This window comes from Sus scrofa, chromosome 4 (assembly GCF_054392235.1).
Source record: "Sus scrofa isolate SSC_HxYL_T2T_F1_AM1 chromosome 4, Sscrofa_HxYL_maternal_Yorkshire_Landrace_v2.0, whole genome shotgun sequence".
Classification (NCBI taxonomy): Eukaryota; Metazoa; Chordata; class Mammalia; order Artiodactyla; family Suidae; genus Sus; species Sus scrofa.
The window spans coordinates 35,155,960-35,183,454 of record NC_139386.1 but is presented as its reverse complement, the minus strand read 5'-3'; the positions used below and the strand labels follow the sequence as shown (position 1 = coordinate 35,183,454).

The 27,495-nt window shown below is 41.9% G+C and overlaps 1 protein-coding gene across 22 annotated transcripts in view; it reads right to left on the bottom strand.

Moving 5' to 3' along the window:
- NCALD (neurocalcin delta) overlaps positions 1-27,495 on the bottom strand; it is a 454,841-nt gene that overhangs the window by 209,714 nt on the left and 217,632 nt on the right. For 15 of the 22 annotated variants that reach the window (XM_085020454.1, NM_001445053.1, NM_001445051.1 and 12 more), the window contains one exon: positions 5,370-5,419. The exons of 5 other annotated variants lie outside the window; for them this stretch is intronic. The gene's annotated coding sequence lies outside the window, so the exon portion shown is untranslated. Of the gene's footprint in view, positions 1-5,369; positions 5,420-24,153; positions 27,268-27,495 lie in introns of those variants that run through there. 2 more of the 22 variants (XM_085020458.1, XM_085020463.1) reach the window with 2 other exon arrangements.

Here is a 27,495-nt window from a genome sequence, read left to right as displayed (position 1 = left end):
CTGCCTCGACACTCAAAAAAAATAAATAAATAAAAAGAACTGAGTTCATGAATACTTGTCTTTTTTTTTTTTTTTAACTTTTTAGGGCCATGCCCAAGGCATATGGAGGTTCCCAGGCTAGGGGTCTAATTGGAGCTACAGCTGCCAGCCTACACCACAGGCACAGCAACGCCAGATCTGAGCCACATCCGCAACCTACACCACAGCTCAAGGCAATGCCAGAGCCTTAACCCACTGAGCGAGGCCAGGGATCGAACCTGCAACCTCATGGTTCCTAGTCAGATTCATTTCCGATGCACCACGATAGGAACTCCTGTGAATACCCATCTTATGCCAATAGAAGACCCAAAGGACCACAACCGATTACTACCTCGGTACTCCCAAACAGGGAAATCCAACTTAGATTTGCTCACGATGATGCAAAATGATGTTAGAATGGCTTAGAAACAAAATCTCAAGACAGACATCATGTACAGAGATACTATTTAGAAAATAAACTACTTCAAATTAAATCCAGGTCTTTTGATAAAAAGATCTATTGGTTGCTCCAATCATATTTTACATAAATCCAGAATTTTGGTAATAGATGAAAAAAATACAAAGACATATAGGAAGATACCCAGTAAATAAATCTGGTGAAATTATCAGGCAAGTCTAAATCCCTCTAAAACCTGGGCAAAGAGATCTGATGGTCAGCACAGGCCAGCAACATTAGCAAATTCCAAGACCTTCCCTCGGATTCAGCTCCGATAAAGAATCGTTTTATCCTGTGACCTTCCAGCCAAAGACAAATGCTCTTCTTCTGGGTTTTCACTTAATACTTCCTTCACAAGCAGAAAAGGTTACTTCTATTTGCTCTAACTTATTCTATATTTTCAAAGAGATCCCTTTCTTTAATTCCTACAAAGAAAATAACCCCAAGAAAGGAAGGAAGCAAGCAGGCAAGCTTTGACCTTTATTTGCTAAATGAGTTGTTTTACCAAGAGCTACAATTGTTTATGTTCTCGCCATTCTGAAGAGCAACCGTTTGTACCCCTTGGCATAAGAGAAACTAACAGCCACAGTCCAAGGCTTAGTTGTGAGTGAGAAGAAAAAAGAAAAATAGAGGCAGAAAAAGAAGTGAAGGGTGGGGGAGGAGGATCCACAAGAAATCGTTTCTCCTTTGAGTTTCTTGACAAAATTCTAAGAATAGGTATTTTCTTTTCATGTCAGCGTGGCTGCTAGTAAGCTTCATTTCCACAAGTTGCCCATTTTCTTCAGGGTGGCTGCATATCTGAGACACAGACAACAAAGGTCTCTGGTTCAATCGGCTAATAGGTTTGTATTAACCTCCACGGAGATGCACGGACAGGGATCACATTATCCAAACCCACAATTTAGACGCAGGGTCTCACAAAGGATGCTTGTGTTTTATTTCCAGATGCAAGCAGCAACTTGGCAAATGCAGTTCCAATGACTAAACGTTAGGATTTCTGGGATGTTTTAGTGTTATAAGGAACAATCAGGAAAAAAAAAAAAAAGAGTTTCTGAGAATCTAGGGGATGATGATAATACTGCAGCAAAATGACAAGAGCAGAATTTCTATAGTTAATATTTTATAAGAAAAGGATTCAGAACCCGTAAGAAGAAATCAGTGAAAATGGATACTTAAGAAATATCAAATTTATAAGCCTCATGGAAAAGGTAAAAAATTTAAGCTAAACAGTTATCATTCTATTAATTACTAGACAAGTTAAAAACATTAAATATTTAAAAATGCAAGAGTCTCAAAAATGAAAAAAGAAACTAAGTCATGAAACTTTGAAAATGAGGTCTGTGGAGTTCCCATAGTGGCGTGGTGGTTAACAAGTCTGACTAGGAACCATTAGGGTGTGGGTTCAATCCCTGGCCTCACACAGTGGGTTAAGGATCCAGTGCTGCCATTAGCTGTGGTGTAGGTCGCAGACGCAGCTCAGATCTGGTGTTGCTGTGGCTGTAGTGTAGGCCAGCAGCAACAGCTCCGATTCAACCCCTAGCCAGGGTACCTCCATGTGCCACGGGAGTGACCCTAGAAAAGGAGAAAAAAAAGAAAAAGAAAATAAGATCCTATTATTTGAACTTTTATCATGAGAATTCTCAAAGTGCATAAATGATGTTGTCACTGAGCTGAGAACATATTTTGTGCAAATTTCTTCACTGCTAAGGAGGAAAATCACCCTTGTCAGGAAAATGGTGAGGTATTTATGAACTCTCTCCAAGTATTTTTCTCTGCCTCCTTCATCTTCAAATATTCCTCAAAGTTTAAAAATATTCCTACAAGTTAAACAATGCTGCTTATTTGCGGGGAGAGCAGAAAGAGGGGTGGTGGAGGGATATCATATTTAGTTACTTCAAGCTATAGTTTGCTTGAAGGCAAGAGGCAAGCATTTCTGACCTGTTCTCCTCTTACTTACTTTGCTCCTGGATGCTCAGCTGCTTCGGTCTGTTTCAAAACCCTCCTGTGGTAGTGGCCATACCCTAGCGACTGCCCAGTGAGTCACACCCTGGGATAGGGCACAATCTGTTCCCCTTGAATGCGGGCACAAACTGTGACTTGCTCCCAGCCAATAGAGTACAGCAAAGCCATGTGAGCCAGGCACTCCCTGGATGAGAGTACACTATATAAGCCTCTGTCCTAGCAGACAGAGGTCAGAGAGCCTCCTGTTGGCTTTGAAGTCAGCAGCCAGGTTGTGACAAGGTCTGTGAGAGGCCAATGGCCACAGGGCAAGACATCATGAAGACGGCCTGGGAGGTGAGAGCACCCCAGGTGACCACCTGCAAGAAAACAAGGGACCTCAGTCCTACAACCTCAAGTGAATTCCACCAACGACCCTGTGAACCTAGGAGAAAAAAAAACAAGCTCCAGAAAGGAACACAGCCCAGCCAACATCTTGATTATATCCTCATGAGACCCTAAGTAGAGGACCCAGCTAAGATACACTCAGATTCCTGATCCACCGAAACTGTGGAATAATGATGCTACGCTATTTGAAGCCACTAAGGGTATGGTAATGTGTTAGGCTGCAATATATGGCTAATGCATATATGAGAATCCACTTTGAACTCCAGTAATAATTATTCTTGCAAAAAAAAAAGGCTTGTGCTGCCAGTGCTATTTTTTCCCTCCATTTGAGGAGAGCTGAAATATAACTGAATGCTCTATTGATAGGTACACCTCTATCCAATTCAAACCTTGAATGTGAAATATAACTCTCCATTTATAAGTCTCAAAACATAAATTCGTTGAATTCAACATTTTTCAAAATACCGTTATCTTGGTACTTGAAAATTGGAGAGTATACCTTCAAACCGTTTTTTTCTACCTGCAGCCTTCATTTTTAAAAATGGTTTTTGAAGAGTTCCCGACTTGCAGAACTGTTGTGACGCTGCTACAGAGAATTGTTGTAAACCCCAATCCCAGTTTCCACTGTGGTTATCTCCTATGTTAGGATGGTACATTTTTCACAATTGATGAACAAACAATGATACATTGTTATTAACGAAACTCCATACTTTATTCAGATTTCCTTAGTCTGTACCTAAAGTCCTTTTTCTGTCCCAGGATCCCTTCTAAGAAACCACCTTATAGTTAATCGTCCAGTTTCCTTAGGCTTTTCTTGGTTGTGGTAGTTTCTCAGGCTTTCTTTGCTTTTGATAACCTTGACAGTTTTGAGGGCTGGTCAGGTGTTTCATAAGATGCACCTTTACTGAGATTGTCTTATGTTTTTCTCATGATCAGATTAGGGTAGTATGTTTTGGGAGGAAGATGACAGAGGTCAAGTGCCATTCTCATCACATCATGTGAAGGATGCCTACCTATATCAATACGACACATCACCATTTATATTCACCTGGATTACCTGGCTTGAGGTAGTGTTTGTCAGGTTTCTCTACTGAGAGTTGTTATTTCATTGACTTCTTTCCACACTATACTCTTTGGAAGAAAGAAATTATGTGAAACCCCATCCAGAGTTATGTTTTTTACTTCCTGAGTATCCACTTACATTATGTGGAATTCTTCTGCATAAGAATTTGTCTATTTTCCTCATGTATTTATCCAGTCATATATATGTGTATGTGTGTATATATATATGTGTGTGTGTGTGTATGCATATATATACACACATTTTTATGTATTTTATGTGTATATAAATATACATATTTATGCATACACATATAAATAGATATTTATTTTATCAGACTTGGCTTATATCTCAATACCGCTTATTTATTTTGTGGCTCAGATTGTTCAAGCTTTGACCACTGGGTGTTCCTTCAGTTGGCTCCTGTGTTCTTTTGACACACATTGTGTCACATTCACCATTATGAGATGTTTTTTGCTTTTGTTTTATCTTTCTTCTTTTACCTTCTGGCTCTGTAAGAGACTCCAGGCTCATTTTGCATATTTTTTGTGCCAGTCCTCAATCAGCTATTTCTCTGGTTCTTTTCACTGGGAAATCATACTGAAACCAGGATTTGGGCAGTAGGTACATTTCTTGCTACTGGAGCATCATTGCATCTAGGTCAAACAAGTTTTTTGGTCTCTTAAATATAAGGCCTCAGAATACCTCAATATTTCATGTATTCAACAAACATTTTATAGATTATGATGTGCTAGGCATTATTTTAAGCATTATGTAAATATTCATTCGTTTAATTCTTACAGTAACTTCATAACAACAACAAGAGAGGTAGTGTTATTAGCCCCATTTTAAGGATGGAAAACCCCAGGTACTGAAAGATTTGGACCAAAGTCATGCAGCTAGTGAGTGCAGAGCCAGGAGCTGAACTCAAGCATCTAGCTCCAGATTTGGGGCACCACCCAGTGGCACCACATTACCTCTTACTGGTGAGGACCTCACAGAGAAGAAGTTCATGAATTAATTAATCCACCCCTTCATTCCCCACCACATTTCTATTATATGTGCATTAAGTACTAAACTCTGCTAGATGTTAACTGGTGCTTAATGCCATTTGAGACACTTCTTGGGTTATGGCCCTATTTAAAAACAGAGGAAGAGGCTGTTGTAATGTGCCCCATGAGAGGATTCTGGCAGCTGTCCGGGATGAAGATAAAAACCACTCCATTCGGTGGCTGCAAATATACTCTGTTATGCTACATGTAGTATTCAAGATTGATAAGCAGTGTTTATGTATTTCATTTCTATGCATTATCCTTTTCACATATTTTAAAGAGGTTTATTATCTTTCCTATATATAAAACTCCCATTTATTATACTACCATTCACTGATAATGTAGCTGAATGAAACTGTCTCTGGTGAAAACCACTGAGCAAAACTGAGATTTCCATTTATAGCTGATTGAAAGAAAATTTAAAATATACACTTACTTTATCACTGCTGCTAGTGGGTGGTTCCAAGGGACCAAAGCTGAGATGATCTAAAAGAAAACAGGCAAAACAACCATGTTGAATATATAATATTTTAAAGGATGGTTTTTTGCTTGTTTTATGGCCACACCTGTGCCTGTGAAACTTCCTGGTCCAGAGATTGAATCCGAGCCACAGCTGCGAACTATGGTGCAGCTGTTGCAACACAGAGCCTTTAATCCCAGATCCTTTAACACCGGGCCAGAGAATGGAACCTACACCTTAGCAGTGACCCAAGAAGCTTCACTTGGATTCTTAACCTACTGTGCCACAGCAGAAACTCTTTGAAGGATATTTTAAAGGTCATTTATCCCCACATATTTAGTGGCAAGCACTGGGAGGCTTCCCATGACCTTGGCCTTAGTTTTAATAATACCACTTGAGAAAGAGTGCAAGTGGGGAAGAGGTGGGGGGCCCCAGAAAGGACTTGCCTAGGAAAGCAGGCAGAAGCTGACATAATAGGGAGTCTGGCATTGACCTCTTGCTATTATAAACTCCTTGGAAGAGGATACAGATCCAAGGGAAGGGACAGGCAGGAACACAGGTCTTCATTTTTCAGGTCAGAGCAAGTGCCAAATGAGCCGCCTTTTAGGTGTACCAAAAGTTAGGTACATTCCAAAAAGAGTTATTAGATACAATGTCATAGTGTACAATATGACATCATAATAAATAGGTTGATAAATGGGAATAGTGTATTGGTTAGAAGAAAGGAATGACCAAAGCAACTGGCCTGCAAGGAGGCTGGCTCAGTATATCTTACTGAGAATGCTTGGATGAAGGGCTGTGATCTACTGAATTCCATGGCCAGTGGACACAGGGAGGGGCATGGGCTCTTAGCTTTTGTTTCTGGCATTTAAAACCTCTTTTTGAGGAGAAAATGTATTTTAGAACCTCTGGGAACACCAATCTAGATAGTCTAATTAGCCTATCTAATATGGTTTCAAAACCATCAATGGGGTCAAAGCCCTCTTGAGAGGTCTGTTTAAAAAAAAAAAAGAAAAGAAAAGAAGAAAAGAAAGGGGAAGGGATTGGGATGGACTAGGAGTTTGGCATTGGTAGATGCAAACTATTACATTTAGAATGGATAAGCAATGAGGTCTTGCTGTATAGCACAGGGAACTGTATCCAGTCTCTTGGGATAGACCATAATGGAAGATACTATAAGAAAGGAAATGTGTGTGTGTGTGTGTGTATATATATATATATATATATATATATATATATATGACTGAGTCACTTTGCTGTATAGCAGAAATTAGCACAACACTGTAAATCAATTATACTTTAATTAAAAAAAAGAAAAGGAAAAAACCCCACCCATATCATTTAATTCTTAAATATTGGAGGATTACTTCTTTAGGAAAAAAATACCAAGATGACACAAAAAGATGGAAAGATATACCATACTCGTGGGTTGGAAGAATCAATATTGTCAAAATGACTATACTACCCAAGGCAATCTACAAATTCGATGCAATCCTGATCAAATTACCAATGACATTTTTCACAAAACTGGAACAAAAAAATTTAAATTTGTATGGAAACACAAAAGACCCCCAATATCCAAAGCAATCCTGAGAAAGAAAAATAGAGATGGAGGAATCAGGCTCTCTGATTTCAGACTGTACTATGAAGCCATAGTCATCAAACCAGTATGGTACTGGCACAAAAACAGAGGTATCAATCAATGAAACAGGATAGAAAGCCCAAAAATAAATTCACACACCTATGGTCAACTAATCCATGACAAAAAAAGCAAGAATATACAATGGCGAAAAGACAGCCTGTTCAATAAGTTGTTCTGGGAAAACTGGACAGATAGTGCAAAAGAATAAGATTATAACACTAACTCCATACACAAAAATGAACTCAAAAATAGATTAAAGACCTAAATGTAAGACCAGATACTATAAAAATTAGAGGAAAACATAGACCAAACACTCTCTGACAGAAACCACAATAATATCTTCTCAGATCCACCTCCTACAGTAATGAAAATAAAAACAGAAAAAAACAAATGGGACCTAATTAAACTTAGAAATTTTTGCACAACAAAGAAAACCATAAACAAAATGAAAAGATGACCTACAGAATGGGAGGAAATATTTGCAAATGAAGTGACTGACAAAGGATTAATCTCCAAAATATACAAATACGTCATGCAGCTTAATATCAAAAAAACAAACAACCCCATCAAAAAATGTGCAGAAGATCTATGCAGACATTTCTCCAAAGAAGACATACAGATGGCTAAAAAACACATGAAAAGATGCTCAACATCACTAATTATTAGAGAAATGCAAATCAAAATTACTATGAGGTACCACCTTATACCAGCCAGAAGAATGGCCATCATCAAAAAGTCTACAAACAATAAATGCTGGAGAGGGTATGGAGAAAGGGGAACTCTCTTACACTGTTGGTGGGAATGTAAATTGGTACAAGCTTTATGGAAAACAGTATGGAGAGTCCTCAAAAAACTAAAAATAGAACTACATTTGATCCATCAATCCCACTCCTGGGCATCTATCTGGAGAAAATAATAATTCAAAAAGATACATGCACCCCAAAGTTCATTGCAGCAGTATTTACAATAGCTAAGACATGGAAGAAACCTAAGAGTCCTTCGACAGAAGAATGGATAAAGAAGATGTGGTACATATACACAACGGAATATTACTCAGCCATAAAAAAGACTGAAATGATGCCATTTGTAGCAACATGAATGGAACTAGAAGCCATCATACCAGGTGAAGTTAGACAGTGAACGACAAACATCATATGATATCATTTATATGTGGAATCTTTTAAAAAAAGAAAGGATACAAATGAACTTATTTGCAGGACAGAAACAGACTTAGACTTTGAAAAACTTATGGTTACCAAAGAGGACGGTGGGGGTGGGGGAGAGATGGACTGGGAGTTTGGGTTTGGCATATGCACACTGAGGTATGTGGAATTACTGGCCAATGGGGACCTGCTGTATAGCACAGAGAACTCTACCCAATATTCTGTGGTAATCTACGTGGGAAAAGAATCTGAAGGAAAATGGGTATGTGTATATGTATAACGGAATCACTTTATTGTACAGCAGAAGCTATTGCAACCTTGTAAATCAACTATACTCTAAAAACTTGAAAAGAAAAGAGAATAGGTCAGGTAGGCACTAGAAGGCTTGAGAGCAATGCACAGTAGGGTGGAATGAAAGGCAGTATTCGCTTTTGGTAGAATTAGTTTCTTGCCAGCATTTGGAAAAGAGGAAGGTGACTCTAGAAACAGACTTCATTCTCCAATGCTGACTGCAAAGCCTCCACCATTAGCAGTCTCACTGTAAACAGCAGATATTTCAGATGCCATTAGGCTTCTATGTACCATGCACGGCAACTGGGAAGACTTCCAAAGTTCTTTTTCTTTTTTTTAAATGTGATAGGAATAAAAAACCCTTATCATTTAATTCTTAAATATCAGAGTGCTCCTTTTATTAGGAATGAAATACCAAGAAATTCACAATTTAGGGAGCTTATGAAAACTTTTTTTAAAAAAAAAATCAATTGTAGTAATTCGAGAAGAAAAGGTGTTTCAACAGACACATTAGAAAAAATGTAATATTCTACCAATTTCTGTATATTTGATGATGTACCAATCATTGCAAAATGCATCTCAGTTAATAAACCAAGGACTCACATTCCTCCAAGCATTTAACAGAGAACTGAAAATAGTTCAGAGAACTAGGAACGTTACCAAAAATTTAATAAATCTGTCCCTTTGAACATAGAGGCAATATATTTCAGTGCTAAGGACCTCAGGCAATATTGAACCTTTGAATGTTCCACAAATAATAGTTATTATGCTATTTTTAGTTCTGGTAATATAAGAATTCTGATCTAAGACAGGCTCTTAATTTATTTCTTACTCATAACATCAGGTTATTTTATTTATTTATTTATTTTCCTTTTTTGCCTGCCCCATGGCATATGGAGTTCCAGGCTAGGGAATCAGATCTGAACCATAGTTGTGACTTACACTGCAGCTGTGGTAACACTGGATCCTTAACCCTCTGAGCAGAGTTGGGGATCAAACCCATGTCCCTGTGCTCCAGAGATGCTGCCAATCCTGTTGTGCCACAGTGGGAATTCCTAATCTATTCATTTTAAAAATATAGATACTTAAAAGATATTTTGACTTAATAAAATTTAATCTTTCCAAGAAATTTTAATTTTAAAAACTCTGTGAAATTGTTTTTGTATATTTTTCTTTCTCTCATACTTTGTTGACATACAAGCACATTACAATTTGAAAAGGGATATTTTAGACTTTTTCACTGTTAAAATGTGGAATCAAGTCACAATCAATTCACAGTGTTTTACATTTTAAAATGTTTACTGTTCACGCTGTTGCAGACTTTAAGATTTTATTGGAAACAAAAACACACAAGATGCTGGATTAAAATGGCAAGGTGAATAAATAAGCAGTTTTGCCAGAGCTGACCAGACATAGGACCCCAAAGGCTTTCCCTAGTGTCAGAGTGGACAGGCCATTCAAGGCCAGGCCTGTGGCTGCATCTCAGTCAGCTGGGTGAGACCAGGCAGTGAGGACATCGCACACAAGATATCAAAGCTTCGTCCATTCTCTATGCCACTGGGCAGGTCTCATTGATCTGCTCCCAGAAGCATACTGAGACAGCCTGCCTCACCTATTTTTTCCTCAGAGATTGTTAAAAAAAAAAAAAAAAAAAAAAAAGATGGAGGGGGAGGAGCAAGAACACAATGGGGAAGTAGCTATAAATAACTCCCAGACTGATAGACTGTTGTTCATGTAACAGCTGCTTTCATTGAAACAACATTGACACAGACGAAAAATTTTGCAGACTACATGCATATCTTGCGAATTTAAATGATCATTTCAGGAAGACAAAGGGATGAGGTAGAAAGAACATAGGCATGGAAGTCAGGAATTCTGGGCTCAACCCCCAGTGTGGCTGGTAGTTAACAGTGGGCTAACACTGGATCCGTCACTTACCATCACGACATCTCTGTACTCAGAATTTGTGTAATCCCTCAAAAAGTCCCTTTTAACATCCATTTCTTGTTGGCCCATTCTTTTCCTTTCAGATCTCTCTCAGGAAGGTTATGGTCCATGAACAAATAAATACACCTAGCCAAATTAGCTTTTGCAGAAAGCTCAAGTGAATCCTTTTTTAATAGTGACAGAGCTTAAAACAGCCACTGTATATATTTTGGTTTGCATACACAAATTTCAGGGACTATGATACAAAAGTCTGAGAACATACGGATAAAAACGACATTGAACATTTCTGAATGTCACATGAAGAAATTGTACAGTTACCAATACCACTGAACCATCATTTCTAACCATTCTACCAGTCAGCCATACCATCCATTCAGGCTAAGGATGAGTGAAATGGTTTCTGGTTTCAGTGTGGGTATCTAATTGTTTGCCCAAAACATGGCATTTTCACTAAGCAGTGTATTCTGGTAAGTACTTGTAAACAGAATCAAATAGCTTTTTACATTTCATTTTAATTTGACTTAGTAAGTCATTTGAGTTTCAGAATCCAACCCGAACTTTCCTCTGAACATGGAAAAGGCTTAATATTTATTTATCTGGAAAAAAGTGTACCATGTTCCAAAACACAATTAAACTGGAAACAGATGCTCTTCATCCTCTCAGGGGCATTTAGCATAAGCTAAATATACTCACAGAGCAGCTGCCCATTTTATAAACACGGCTACCATCACAACCAGAGCACTATGTCAATGGTAGTCCATTCACTAGTCTGAAGTAAAAAGCCATGAACCCTTCTAGGGTGGAGGCCCCATCTGAACACAAGGCAACCAATACCACTCTACTTCATATACATGTTTAATAAAAAAATTTTAAAGCACTCCATCATCTTGTTTCCAACATTTAGACTGAGTACTTAAATGAGCATTGATCTAGCTCTCTCTCCACTTTGGGAAACATGGATTTTAAGTATAGAGGGAACGGACTTCATAGGAATCCAGTTTCCCTGGAAAGGCAATTACTATCTCCCCTGCTTCTAGGGGCACAACCTCACTCGGCCCTGAGCTTCCTTTGAATGCTCTGATTCATTCTGATGTCATGATTCTGGGACCCAAGTTGTGAGGAATACATATTTTTCTCATTTCTTTCTCAGAGCTGGTCTTAAATTCAGAAATGACCACAGAAAAACAATAGGAGCCAAAAGGAAAGCAATATGATTCCAGAGAAAAAGTTAAATAGAGTTAAACAAATGTCTTATTCAGCCAATTGGACAGTGAACAACAGGGAACCAGCGAGGGTAGGAATTCCAGGCCATCTGCAATGCCCCGCTTGGGAGAATGTCTGGCTGGCAGAAAAACACAGTCATGTGATAGCCACACCATAAGGCATATGTTTCTCCATTCAGTCAACAAACAAACATTCATCATCTATCGTGAGGCAGGGGCTCACCCTCAAAGTGAATGACATGACTTTACCCCAAGGTGCCCACCCCTACACAGCAGAAGCCAGGTAGCCACTTCTGACAGGTAAACAAATAAAGTCATCAATATGTGAGTAGTTGAATGACAAACTGGTATAAACATGGATAACTCGGAGTTCCTGTCGTGGCGCAGTGGTTAACGAATCCGACTAGGAACCATGAGGTGGCGGGTTCGGTCCCTGCCCTTGCTCAGCGGGTTAAGGATCCGGAGTTGCCGTGAGCTGTGGTGTAGGTCGCAGACGTGGCTCGGATCCTGCGTTGCTGTTGCTCTGGCGTAGGCCGGTGGCTACAGCTCCGATTGGACCCCTAGCCTGGGAACCTCCATATGCTGTGGGTATGGACCAAAGAAATAGCAAAAAGACAAAAAAAAAAAAAAAAAAAAAAAAAAAGGATAACTCATCTGAGCAACACCCTCCTCCCTCCTTCCTTTCCCTGTCTTATGGTTGTTCTCATCAGTGACTGGTCATTAGCACTATCGTCACTTGATGGCATCTATTTATTTGTTTATGTTTGTTTGTCTGTCTCCCCCACTACAGTATAAGACCTTGAGGGCAAGAGATTTCTTTGGTTCGCTGCGATAAACCAGCCCCCAGAACAGAACCTGACACCTTGTAGCTGCCCCCAAAATATTTGTTGACCGAATAAGCATATGAGTGAAGAGCCATTAGAGAAGTTCCTCAAAAGAAGGAATGACTATCTAGAAAGATGGGAATAAAGGAGGAGGGGTTACTACAAAAGGCAGCTAAATTTTGATGAAGAAGACACTGAGAAGGCAGTTGAGGGGCTCTAGTTTGGCAGGGCCCCAGGAACACAAGGACGCAAGGGTGTGTGGAGAACAGGTACTTCCTCCACCCAGGGGCTGTTCTCACAGCTTAGGTGGGTAGGCCAACCCCAGACTTCCACTCTTCCTACCCCAGAGAGGGCCCAGACCAAGCTGGCCATCTGATTCTCTCTCCTGGGCATTGAGAGCCAACAAGAGGCCATGGTAGCACCTCAGGGGAGAGGTAAAAGTGATGGTTTACATGTTCTTGCTTCAAAGACCTTCAGTTGCCCTGGTTCCCAGATTCCCTAAGGCCTCTTCCCTCTGTTCTATAAATTATTTGTATCCTTCCAATAAACTTTTTTCCCCCCCTGGCTACAGGAATCTCCATTTATTTCTGTTGATGACATCCAAAGCTCTCTAGGACCATGGGGTCTGATAAAAGATGAATGTGGTTTGCAGGAACTCACAGTAAAGACTTTGCAATGAACCCTAACCATGTACAGATATTAAGCTAAACTCTTTATAGGAGTTATCCAATTTAATCTCTAGAACCATCTCTAGGAGCACCTATTCTCCTTTAAAAAATGAGGACATGGAGGTTTACAGATGTTAAGTAGTCAAGCTCCCACTCTACAGAGACAAAGCCATCCTTTGCCCTCAAAAACCAAAGTCTTAACAGCTTCTCCCCCTCTCTCCCCATCCTCCTGAGAAACACAAACTGTAGTTTGTGATAACGAACTAGAAATGCCACTGGGGTCAGGGGTTTAGGTAGGATCAGGGCCAGGGAGCACGTGGGAGTGGGTAGGGTTAAGGGTAGTTTGATTAGTTTCCATAGGCATGACCCTGGGATGCTCTTCCCACATTCCAAATTGTGTTAGGGAGTTTTTTCCTACATCATGCAAGGAAACTAGGACAGTTGGTTTCCCACTGAGAACGGCTACACCACGGCTTCTGGAACAGGTGGTTCCAGAGTCTCTCTTCCTGTAACTGACACTGGCCCTGTTCTCCCCTCTGGCCTCCTTTTTCCTTTGAACTATTGTGGGTTTGCGGCCATTGCCTACCACGTGCCAGATCCCAGCCAGTTTATTTACCCTCAACTATTGGTCCTCACCACCTGGTTTTACCTTTTCACCAAGTCATTCATTAGCAGTCATTCAGAAAATAAGGGGGGACCTGAATGCACCAGGCTCCATGCAGGACACAAAGTGTGTACAGCAGGTAAGACAAAGCCCCTGCCCCCACGGAGCATCCAGAGTGAAGGGGGACATGGACGGGATGCAAATTAACAGAAGCAACAGCGTAGCAAGCGCATGTTGTATGAGCATGATGGGCAGAGAAGCTGCCTCCAAGTCCGGCCTAACAGAGAAGAGCCTGCGTCAGGTGACAGACTGTAGGCAAGTGTCTTCAGAGTTGAGAAGTGAAGGGTGCAGAGGAGGCAACCAGGCAGAGGATTCCAGGAGGGCACACTGGGCAGAGGGAAGAGCTCACCCCAGGCCCAGAGCTGGGAAGGGGTTTGGCATGTCCCAGGGTCTGAGCAGTGAGTAGGGGCAGAGGGCATAGGTGAGCCGACTGAGGAGGGCAGGGCCTGATGGGACTGCGGATTTTATTCCGAGTACGTCTTATTCTTCTATTCTTATGCTCCCATAAAAAACACGAAGAAAATAAACTTAAGAAAACAAGGGAAGTATTTTAACAAATATTTCCTTGTCTATTCAACATCAAAGCAACAGACAAAGTGCTGTACCCTTGCAATACGGGGCTGCAAACTGAATGACAAGCCAGGAACTGACTGGAAAACAAGCCTGCAAAAAGCCTCACACGGCAACTGCTCTATGAATCCTTAACAGAAATGAAGAGTGGACAACCTCTCCAAGACCTTACGAGGGAGAGATGATGACCCTCATTTTATATGAGGAAAAGGAAGTGCAGAGGCATCCCACAGCTAATCAGGTAAAAGAACCAGGATTTATGACCAGGCTTGTCCGACTCCAAAATGCAGTCTTCATCATCAGGCTACACGTTCCCCAAATTCCATTAATTTCAGAAAATGCCATGTTGTTTGATCAACATTACTGCAGAATGAGAGATTCTGTAAAAAATAAAACTTTAGCATCTTGGAGTTCCCATTGTGGTTCAGCATTAACAAACCTGACCGGGAACCATGAGGATGTGGGTTCGATCCCTGGCCTCGCTCAATGGGTTAAGGATCTGATGTTGTTGTGAGCTGCAGTGTAGGTGCAGACGTGGCTCAGAGCTGGCATTGCTGTGGCTGTGGTGGAGGCTGGTGGCTACAGCTCTGATTCAACCCCTAGCCTAGGAACTTATATACGCCACAGGTGTAGCCCTAAACATATATATATTTGTTGAATGAGAATATATATATATATATATCTTGTTGGATGAGAATTTTTCTCACTTTCTGCCCTTTATATACCAAATGCCCATGTTAGCCACATGAACATCAGTGATTCCATGTTGCTGCCTGCAGACACTTCAAAATATAAATAGCTGTTTGCTCCTAAAGGAAATGGGCCTATATTACAGACTCAGAACACTGTATTACTATTTTAGTTTTCTGTGGGTTTTTTTTTTTTTTTCCTTTTCCTGTCTCTCTCTTCACGTTTAGGAAGAGTTTTTAGGTTTTTATTCTTTTACCATCTCTTTACCCACTTCCAAGACATTATTTCTTGCCATTTTCAGTGTGATTACCTCTTGACACTCTCCCCTGAACATGAATACACTATTTGTTACCATAGGTGGGATTAAGAAAGCTGACAACTTAAGTTTGTTAGCATTCTTTTTTTTTTTTTTTTTAAGCATTCTTAATAAAATAAGGATAAAGAGAAGACAAGTAAGGACAAACATGCGATTACAGCGCTGTGGAAGATAATGTGTCCCAGGGGCCTGACTTCCAAGCGCAGGCACGCAGGGTGCCCTCAGAAGAAGGTAGGGACAAGCTAGAACGGTGCCCAGAGGCCAGACCATGGAGGACACAGGCTATCCAGAAGGTCCTTGCATGCTGGCAGTTTAGAACTCAGGACACACTCTTTTACGGGACTAGCGTTTTACCTGGTGGCTGGGTTATCAAACCATTCTACAAAATCTTAATCTATTGCATATGTGAAAAACGTCTCCCCTGCCCCGATTCTAAGAGAAAGTGAACTAAGAGCAAGAAGTGAGAAAGTCAGGCAAATACTGGAAATTCATAGCCTATATAAGAAGAAAGAGAAGACGGAGAAGAAGGGGGAGGGGCAGGAAAAGAAAAGGACGGAAGGATGGGAGGGAGGGGAGGAGAGGAGGGAGAGAGGGAGATTTATGGGGGGGAGAGGGGGCGGGTAGGAGGGCAGATCCAGGTGTCTGAGCTTAAACAATTAGGGGCTCTTTTTCAAAAAAAAAAAAGAAATACAAATTACAAATATAAAATTAAATATAAATGGGAATATTTTTAGAATGAGAAAAGTAATTATAGAAATTAGAAATTTTAGTAACTGAAAACTAGCTTAGCATAATACATATTCAGTAATTAACTACCAGCTACATGGTAGTGACTGTAAATCACATAACTCCATCGTATTAAACCCAAACGAACTGTATCTTCAAATCAGCTTCCCCTAGGACTGATCCCCAAAATGCTTCTGGCTATGCCAATGCCTCTCTCTCCACAGGAGGGCAAAGGTGATCGCCATGGAAAGAGACAAGGCTCTGAAACAACGGCAGTCAAAATCTCTTTGGTTTGAAAAGCTTACAAAAACACGTGGCTGGGTGGGCCTAATGCTAGGGTGCGTTAAGCATCTGAGCTGGGGGGATCCTGTGCTCTCCCCAACTCTAACTCTGCCTGATTCCCATGAACACAGGGTCCTCTTCCTCCCACATCACCACCAACAGGAAGCAGAAGAGTTCATGCTCCTGGTTTGATGAGTCAGGAGAGCTCAGGGCCCCTGACCCAGACTCATTCAAACACACCACCTCCCACAGGGAAGGGGTGCAGCAGGACAATTAGCGACACGCATTCCCCTGGAGTTTTATGGCTCTTGGCTCTCCAACATCTCCCTAAGATAGTCATCAAAACAGCTGCATCCAGATCATTCTTCATCAGCCCCAGTGTGTGCCTAGGGGCCCGGGGCAGGGTTGGCAAGCACGTAGCTCTGCAGCCGGGATGTCAAATGCTCCGGCCATGACTTCAACTTTTCCCATTCCAGGGAGGTGGTGACACGGCTGGTCTGGCAGCCTTTATTAGTTTCTACTATAAAGTCATATGCAAAGCTTGTAGAACTCCTTTTTTGGGGGTTTCGTCAGGGACTCTGGCTTCCGAACTAGAAGTTCCTTATCAATGTCATATCATCGGGAGCAGGCTGTGTCCCCAGCACCACTGTTTCTGGCATCACTGAGCCTGACACCAGCCTGGACCTTTCTACCGACTTTCTTTATGGGCCTCGGGGTCAGCTGGTCCATGGCAGATTCAGTACCATCTGCCGTCCAAGGATCAGGGACCAAGTAAAGGTCCATCCCAAGGCGGAAAGGCTATTTGCTGCCCAGTGGTGATGTGGACTTTATCCGAGAACCTGGTTGATGACCAGGAGCAGCTCTGTTATCTGAGGACTGGGTAAGGAGCCAAGACTCCTCCCTTAGATGCAGGCCAGGCCCTTGTCCACAGTGGCTGGCTGGTCCCGCTGGCGGCCCTAAGGCATCCTGACCGGGGGAGTGTGCATCTGAAGTCAGAAACTCTATGAGAAAAGTACCAGGGAAGTGGACCCAGGAAGCAGAAAGAACTCGGAGTCAGGGACTCGAGGGAAATGTGTACAGCTCTGTCCTGAGCTGTGAAACAGTCGCAAACATTATTTGGCAAGAAATAGGAACTCACGGGACGATCTCTCATAAAGGATGCCTCGGGTGACAATAACCTTTCTTTGCTTTTCCTTTCTTCTACTCTTGTTTGTTGGGGTGGTTAATTTTGGCCGTCTCTTTCCTGATGGCACAGCTCCTCTCATTTGTGGGTCTAGGCAGGTCCCAGTGACTATACAGAGAACTCCACATAGATTCTTTGACTTCCCATTAACAGGAGGAACTGTTGTCCTTATTTTACATGGGAGGGAACAGAGGCTTTGGGAGGTGACAGCTATATTAAAGGGTGTGACGCCCCCCCCCCACCCCAATCTGTCTCACTCACCATAGCCCAAGCCTGGTCTATTAGGAAAACTTGGTATCTTTTTTCTATATAGACAGATGCCACCATAGGGTAGGGTGGAGATTTTTCCTTGAGCACCATGTCACACCCCACCCGCCCCTCTGCTCGCAGCTGCTGCTGGAGGGCAGGTGGAAGGGGGAAGGCTCCTCTAGGGCTGGCAGTGCTCTCCCCACCAGGTCCTACCCACCTCCCAACTCTCTGCCTCCAGCTCTTCCCCAGGACCAGGGACCTACAGTCTGGATGTGCAGCCAGGAAGCACAGGGAGAAAAGCCCTGGGACAGCTCTCAGGCAGGGGAGATGGGTAAACGCCCCGCTGTCCTCCTTACACAACTCTGGGAGACGTTTGAAAGTAATCCTGTCCCCACCTCCTACTCAAATCCCTGCCTCAAAATTTGCTTCTTGGAGTTCCTATTGTGGCTCAGTGGGTTAAGAATTTGACTAGTATCCATGAGGATGAGGGTTCAATCCCTGGCCTTGCTCAGTGGGTTAAGGATCCCACTCTAGGCATAGCTCACAGATGCAGCTCAGATCTGGCATTGCCATGGAAAAGGCTGGCAGCTGCAGCTCTGATCCAACCCTTAGCCTGGGAACTTCCATATTCTGTGGATGCAGCCCTAAAAAGACAAAAGAAAAAAGAAAAATACTTCTGGGGGGAAATCAAACTAAGACATCTTGCAATGATCCTCTGGATCCCATCTATCTTGTTAGCGGACCTGCTTCCATGTACATGCATTTTATATGGCTGTCAAGCTTCTCAAATGAAGGAATTTCTTTGTTCATTAATCAGTTATTTATTTCCCATTACCAGAGCTCCTTTTTAAAAAAAGCTCACTATCAATCTTTCTCTCTTCCTTTGCTCAGAGTCCTGAAGCCCAGGCTCAAAGTCCCATTAGGAAGAGAGCTCTTTAGAGCAACTGACAACCCCTCCTGCTTTGTTCAGGTGATAAGGAGACACCTGAACATACTGTAATAAAACAAAACTTAAATGATGGTAATCTGATAAGTTGATTAGTTAGAGAATACTACTGTGCTGTCAGATATTTAGGCATAAATCAGAGGCAGTTCATATACATGACTCTAAGGTTTATTACTTTTATACACAACAAAACTATCTAGAATTTTTCCCTGTGGCATTATTAATTTTCTATTACTTAGAAATAGCATCAATAGCAACAGTTTTTCTTCCACCACACACACACACACACACACACACACACACACACACACTCACACATACACACCCCTTAACCCTCACACCTGCTAAAAAGCAATGACTCTGGATCTCCTTTTACTACAAGTGGAGAGACTTTGGCTTGTATCTTCACCCTGACCCTGGGCCATTATCATAGGCTGAATAATAGCCCGTCAAACATGTCCTAATCCTCAGGCACCCATAAATCTTACTTTATACAGCAAAAGAGACAATGCAGATACCATTAAACTAAGATCTTGAGATGGGGAGATTACCCTGCATCATCCAGAGAGGCCCCATATAGTCACAAGGGTCCCTATGAGAGGGAGGCAAGAGGGTCAGCATCAATGGAGAAGGAAGTGAAAGCAGAGACTGCAGTGATGTGGCCAGGAGCCCAGGAAGCTGGCAGCCTCCTAAAGCTGCAAATGCAAGGAAATGGATCCTCCCCTCAAAGTCTCCTGAAGGAACTGGCCTTGCTGACACTTGGACTTTAGCCCCCTGAACCCAACTGCAGACCTCTGCCCTTTAGAACTCTAAGAGAATACATTTGTGTTGTGTTAAGTCTCTAAGTATGTGGTGTTTTGTTACAGCAGCAACAGGAAACTGATACAACCACCTTTTCATTCTGCCACTTCTTCTCTAAGCTGACCTCACCAGCACTTCTTGGCCCCCTCCCTCAACCTACATACCACAACCAGATGAGGAATTAGAGAGCAGCTCCCTCCCTATCGACTCTGAATATCATGTCCTGGGTATCAGAAAACTCACAGCACTAGAAACCCTGTGCCGTGAGGATGGAGGATGAGATACTTGCATACAAGTGTTAGAACAGGCAGATAGCTGGGTATCAGCAGAGAAGGGGGGCATGGGGCCAGATGGCAGGAAACCCCGCCTCATGCAAATGGTCTAAGGGCAAGCAAAGAAAAGCAGGAACATCCAGACTGACAGGAAACCACACATTCTGGGGTGATAAGTGCCCTGGAGGCAGACAAAGAAAGGTGGAAAAGGATTTGAATCTCTGTTTGGAAGAATATGACCTATTGCTCATTATGCCCTCATTACAATCAAATTATAATAAAATTAGCTATGCAGATAAGAAGTACCCATCATGCACCAACACCATGACATTTCCAATCAAAACTAAATAAGGATAAAAATCCCTCCTCTCTTTGGGAAGTGGAACTGGAATGAAAATTAAGGACTATGACCCCTAAACCCCTCCTCCCAGTGAATATTCTCCCCATGCAATTGGATGCTCCTCATAACCTGTGCCAGAGAAACGCAGGACAGCTGCTCGTCTCTCTGCCCACCTCTCTTTAAGAGGTATTTTTCTCACTTGAATAAATCCTCACTTTTCTTTCTCAATTTCCGTCTCGTTTCACAATTCATTCTGCAACAAGACAAGAACCTTCCCTTTGGGAACATAGGGGCAGGATGTACAGAAACAATCAGGTAGGGACAGCAGTAGAGGTGACAGAAAAGGATTTAGAGGCCACAGACCTAAAGGTGATGGGTGAAGTCAAACCACAGCTGGACCACATATATGATATATGATAGTGGCCTTGGTAGAACTAGGAAGTGGATCGGGGGTTTAGTTTGCAAATGATAAGCCTATCAGAGATCCATGGAAAGTGAACAAGAGAAAGTACGCCCTAGAGTATAATTTTTACAATTTTTTCTTGAGCTGAAATGCAATCTCAGGCAGCTGATGAAGAGGATTATATCCCATTCAGAGAAAACTAAGCCTCAAAGAAAGCTCTTGAATTCTGTATTAGGCCCGAGGATACCAAAAGAGTCACAGTTCCTACCCTCGAGGGGATCACAGATAATTTCATTATAACACAAGGCATTGTATCCTAATGGCATCACCAAGTGTTTGGGGGGCTGGGGCTGATGGAGGGGACAGCTGGTCCAATGTAAGGACAGAAGAAAACCCTGCTGGAGGAAGTAATAACTAAGATGAGTTCTGAAAGGTAAAAAGGACAGGAAGTGAGAGGGGAACATTCAAGACAGAGGAAATAGCACTCAATCATTGGCGGTATCGTGGAGGCAGTTAAAAGAACGTGAGTGGGTGAGTTCCCCTAGGTAGACTATGTATAATGGAAAGACAGAGGAGCAAGGACAGGGCACTGGAGAGGAGGAAGGATTAGACAGAAGGCAAAGGAAAAGAAGACCAGGAATTAGTCCAAAAAGAAAAGGAGGAGCAGGAGGAAAGTCTGGGGGGAAAAAAATCAATGAGGGTGGAGTGCTTCCGGTAGGTGGAAGTTGAGGAAATGGGCTAAAGAGGCCAGAGGAAGCCATGAGGGAGTTTTCCCAGAGCAGGTTCACTAGCTGATGAAAATAAACACCAAGTTGCAAAGGGCTCATGGGTAAAGGGAAGTGACCAATGGAAGCAGCATGTTCAGACCACACTTCCTGGTATCTTAGTTGAGACAGGAATTAGAACCATGGCTACTTGTCAAAATGCTAAACTTCGGAGACCAAAATAGGTTTTATAAACTGCCACTAAAAAGAAGAGATAAGATGTAAATACACAATGAGAAGATAAGAATCAACTTGGATCATCAGACGTAGGCAAAGCCAAAATAAGTGGAAATATCACCACAAGAACAGTGGGGTAAGCCGGCTGGGGAAATGAAAAACATTTTAAAAGTAAACGATTATAAAAACTTGTCAAAGAAGTCTCAAAGATCCCAAAAAAGAAGGAGATCTGGAGGCAGATGAACTAGAGAAGTAAGTGGCAATTATTAAAGTAGGTGAAGACGAAGTAGATTACACATCAAAGGGAGAATTAATAACGAAACAAAAAGCTATGGACACTACCAGGTAAAAAATAAAAAGATAAAAAAGGAAAGCACATCTTAATGGATGAGATGTCTGGAATACAAAATAGTTTTAACGAGGCACGTCTCTGTAAATCACACTGAAGTGAACTGCACATAAACCAGTGGTGAGCATTGCTAAATAAGTTCTTAGTTCTGAAGAATTAAGACATAGAGTAGAAGATAGAAGAATATTCCACAAGCCCAGTTTCCACAGTCGCTTTTGTGTTTAGCCAACAGTCCCAGAGGACTGACCTAGGAGGACAGACTTTCACTTACATAATAGCATAACTTAATAGCAATAAACACAAAACGGAAAATTGAGTTGAAGTAGGATGTGAAAATGTTCTTTTCAGGCAATCAAGGGGCCAGATAAGATCTTAATGGATCTAGTATAAAAGTAAAAATCCAAAACAGAAAACAAGTGATTAAAAAAAAAAAATCAGGTTTTTTGTTTTTTTGGTGTTCGTTTTTTTGTTTTTTGTTTTTTGTTTTTTTTTTTTTGCTTTTTTTTTTGGCCCGACCCACGACGTGCAGAAGTTCCTGGACCAGGGATCAAAGCTGCACCACAATAGCCAGAACACCAGATCCTTCACCAAGCTACCACAGAACTCCTGAAAGCAAATTATTAAAATGGCTAAGGAAAATAAAGAACAAGAGCAAAGGAACCATTCATTGTGTTAAATGCTGCTGACGCGCCCCAGAGAATGAGAACTGATCACTCCAGTTGGCCACATGGAGCTCACTGGGGACCCTGACAAAGGGTTTCGATAGCTCTCAGCTTACAGCTATTTGGGTAATTTTGTAAAGAAAACATCAAAATGGCAGCCTCAGGATGGGCAAACCAACATGATCCAACTCAGTCTAGTCACTTCTAACCGTTTCCTAATAGTATTTTCTTTTCTCAATAAGCAAAGAAATAACAGTAAAATTTGAAAGTGGCAATAGAAAGATGCAACAAGTAACTGCTTTCTCAAAATGTCTAAATAATGATGACGACCTACAGTGTATCTGTAAGTCTGAAGCTGTGGTCAGAATTTCAACCTGTGCTGAGCACAGGCACATGACCCCACAGATCCCTGGTAATAACCTGTGCTGACCAATGTCTGTCTGGCTTTGCCAAAGGGCTGGATCATCCTTGTATTCACTACTGGACATCAAATAATTAACTCTTGCCTTGTCCTCTTCATTCAAAGGATAGAATATAATGTACAGGGGATGACATCATGACACACTTAGTTAAATCTAGAATCTACCAGTGCTTGGATCTGACCAGGATTCTCACCATTACAGAAAGCAAGCTTTCTCTGTATCCTGACGTCAGAAGAAAAATTCTTCTGTTACTGCATGCCAGGTCATTGATTAGCTATTAATAATGGTTCCACGAATTAATAAGGGATAGGAAAGAAGAGTGCAACCATAGCGTTAATTAGTATAAGCACATGAAGGTTTTTCCCACCGTCTTGATGACGGCCAGCACGTTACCTTAACTCACTGTTCCACTTTTTCCATGTTAGAGAAACTCATGGATTCAGATTAATTGAAAGGAAAGCACATTTTAATTGATGAGATGTCTGAAATGCAGATGAGTTTTAACGGGGCACACCACTGTAAGTCACCCAGAAGATCATTACACACGAGCCAGTGGCAAGCGTTATTAAGCAGTCTGTCTCCCCAGCCCTTTTAATGACTTCGATCATGATTGTTTTTAATTAATTCTTTCTCATTATTTGCAAATAGGAGTTTCTAAAAGCTTTCAGTAGTTTTTCTCCTCATCACCATTCTGGTTCGACAGAAAAATTTGCTTAGCAAATCCCTTCTTCTTAGTAAAAAAACTAATCTCTGCTCAGCTCTGTCGGAACAGCTACACACCCCGATTTAATTAATGATGTTTTATAATAATTAAATGTAGCATATTTACCAGCATAAAACCTGACTGTGTCACTGCATGAGCAAACATTGTGGAAAACCCACCATTGGCAAGGTCGCTTCCATTTGATAATGTCATTTGATCCCCACAATTCCATGAAGCACTAATTATCCCCATTTTACTGATGCTGAAACTGAGATTCAGAGACTTGCAATAATGGCCTTGTGATCAGACAGCTAGAAAGTGACCAATACGATCCTAGGTCAGTCCTACTTGAAAACCTAGCAGCATGTTCCTTATCACACTGTAAAATAAGATCGGATTCTCTGAGAGCTGACTCGGTGCATTAAAGGAGCTTTCAGGGAGTGGCAGTGAGCATGCATTTATTGTTTTTTTTTCATCACTTACCATGCTTTTCAAGGTTGAAGTGTCCTCTCTGAACCCTTACACACATCTTGAGTGCAGCAGATTTTCATTTGCCACTTTGAGAGGAGTACCTGGTAGACTATTCTGGACGTGGCATGTTGAGATGCCTCTCAAACACTTTTAGAAAATGAATGATGAAGGCAGAGATCCCAGGAAAATTGGGTGCCTTGGGTAGCAATAGGAAGGGACTGGGTTAGCTATCAAGGGGAACTTCCTGACAGGAAGACAAGGTAAACATGGAAACAAACCGAGGAAATTTAGTGAGATGCCTGGATGAAAATATAGAACAATCAGTAATCCATCATCCGTCAGAGGACATGTCTACGGAAGTAAAAGGCTGATCCAATTTATATGACCCCGACATGCCCTTATCAAATGTTGACACTAACAGTTAAAATACAAATTGTTCTGTTCTCTTACGTGACGGTCAGTCAGGTGTGGCCACAAGAGGAGACAGAGGAGAGGCTCGGGGAAACAAAAGTTGATTATATTCACGGGTCCCAGGAGCAGAAGGCACACGCAGGAGGCAGGAGGCAGGAGTGAGGGGGACATTTGGCCAGAGCCCCCTCTGGGGTTTCCACAGAAAAAGCCAGGCAGGCAGAGTTAACAGTTGAAGATGGGCTAGTTTGAAGAATTCCTACAGACCGGCCTCCGGTTGGGCAGCAGGCCCTGGGATGGTTTAGGGCAGGGCAAATATTGGCTTGGTGCAAATATGCCAGGTGGAGGAGCTAAGACGCTGGATTGGTTAGGTTTCATATCAAAGGTCTGGTCCCTGCTAATCCTTTGCTGCCTCTAAGAACTGGTTTGCACAGGGAGGGACACTCTCTCCTCAGCCAGAAAGGTTTTTAAGGTGTAGAAACATCACAATATAGAGAAAATAAAAAATTCAAACCATATACAAATATGCTAAAAAGCACTAGAGGTCTGAATCTGGACAGAGCCCCAGCATCTGTTTACCCTTCCCTGTGCCAGCCTTTGGCACCCGCTGAGCCTGTGCAAACAGCAGTAGGCACAGCTGGTTTGGGAAACTCAGAGGCCAAACACAGTGTAATGAACTGCCAACAGACAATCCAAACCCAGAATGAGACAAACTCTAGGTTTGGGCCAAAGATCCTATAAAGCATTATAATATATTGGATAAGCGTCACAGAACCTAATCGGCCGGCTGCGGCGGGATAGAAAACAGAAGAAAGCTGACAGGTCTGTTAAAGGCACATCACACAAAACAGCCAAATCCACACTGCTACAGAGAATACATCTGGATGGCTCCTGAGGCTTCTGAAGAGAACCCATTTCCAAAGCTATACAACAGTTCAAGAAAAAATATTACAAACAGTTCAAGAAAAAATCTTATAAATGTTATTTATGAAATGTTTTTTCAGAAGAGGGGAAATACCAACTAACTTCTCGCCAACCAACAAGGCCAACACCTGAGATTTTAACTTCATCTCAAACAACCAATATAATGGAGACATTCTATTAGATAAATATTCCTCATGCCACAGAGGCCCTAAAAAGAAAAAAAAAAAAAAAGACAGAAAAAAAATTTCCCTCTGCAGTGTAACACATTTTGAACCTCAAGGTCGGACGATGCTTCTCTTTTATCAGAAATCTAACATTCGCTCACTCCCTATCTATATGAGCTGATGTTTATGATAATTCTGATGCGTAACAAAATCTTCTGAATCGGAGTGCAAAAATAACATCTGTGCATCTAAGCACTGTGACAAGCCAGCGCTCACATGGGGCATTGTGTGGTGCACTTGGCATGTTTATGTATCACCTGCAAAGACGTTTACGAGGAAGCGGGATGACAGGTTGGCATGGGGTGTTGACTGAAAGCACATTCTCAGCCTTAACTACAGCAATTTCTGCAATAAACCATTGTTTGATGTCAATTCTTTTGCACTCATTAATATATCACACGCAGAGGCCAAACAGTTTCAAGTGAGAAGAAGATTTATTCCTTTTCGCTTAAGAAAAACCCCAAACAGGAAGCAATCAATTGTTATTTCTTTTTCTTTTATTCCTCTAAACATCTCAAGTCAGAAGCTTGGGGAGGGAATGGAATTCGCCATTATCGGGATGCGGCTGCTTTCACAGCAAACACTGCTTTACGGTGATAACATTCTAATTTGAGGCAAGGGTATGAAAACTCCATTTGCAACCACACAAATGATTCACGTAAAGGGGAGCAAAAAGGAGAGGCCCCCAGTGTCAGTTCTTACCATTCATTTCAAGCACTGTAAAGAGCTTATCTAGAGAAAAGGGACAGACCCATCGGCGGCACTCGAAGTCGCGTTCTGACACTGCACCTGGGGAAGCGTGGGAGCTGAGGAGGGAGGCAGAGGCACCCCAAACCGGAAGTCTTAATCCACCTGCTACCGGCCTCTTGATAGACAGAGAACTCCACTGACAAGCTAGCAGCATCAATCTTGAGGGCGAAAATCTTGCTGAGCTATGCTAACTTTTTATTTTAACCAATCTCAAACATTTATGAATCACCTACTCTGGCCTGCAAGAACCTCAAAGCCCAATATGCTAAGGCAGAATCCAAACAATGACAACACAATGTAAAAAAAAAAAAAAAAAAAAAAAGCTAGGAGAAATAGGATTACCATGCTATGGGAACACAGGGGCTAGACAACCTCTCCCTGGCATGTTGGAGAAAAAGAAGAAAAATGCACCAACACAAGTGCCGCGATCATTTATTGAGCACCATCTTTGGGCCCCGCGTAATTCCAATGCTTTGCTCATTTTACCTCACTGTTCCTTATCCTTTACACAATGAGATAGAAAATAATCAACTGCTACATTCATTTAAGCTTCCACATTTGGGGCACTGTTCGAAGAGTTTTGTCTTTAATGAACTCAATTAATCCCCACAACAAATCTATACAGATCTTATCACCTCCATTTTACAGATAAAGAAACTGAGGCCCTGAGAGTTCATTAACTTCCTCAAGGTCATACAGCCAGTTAGGTGGTTGAGCCAGCATTTGAAACCAATCTTGCTCCGATGCTCATCTGCTTAACCCCCGTCAGAGGCAGCCTCACCCATCCTCTATTTACAAATGAAGAAATCAGGGCCTCTGATGAGAGGCTGGACTACGTATAAAGTGCAGATGGTCTGACTACAGAGCCTATGCCCATGAGCATTATCACATGGAACGGGGCATTTGGGAGGAAGCTGGAAAGATGAGACTGTCACAAGACGGAGATAAAGGGCAAGGGTGTTCTCAGTGGTCGGAAAGACGGCGTGCAGAGAACCAGGCACGTGGAGAGTTCTGACCTTGAGAGATGGTCTGGAATGGTAACGGGGCG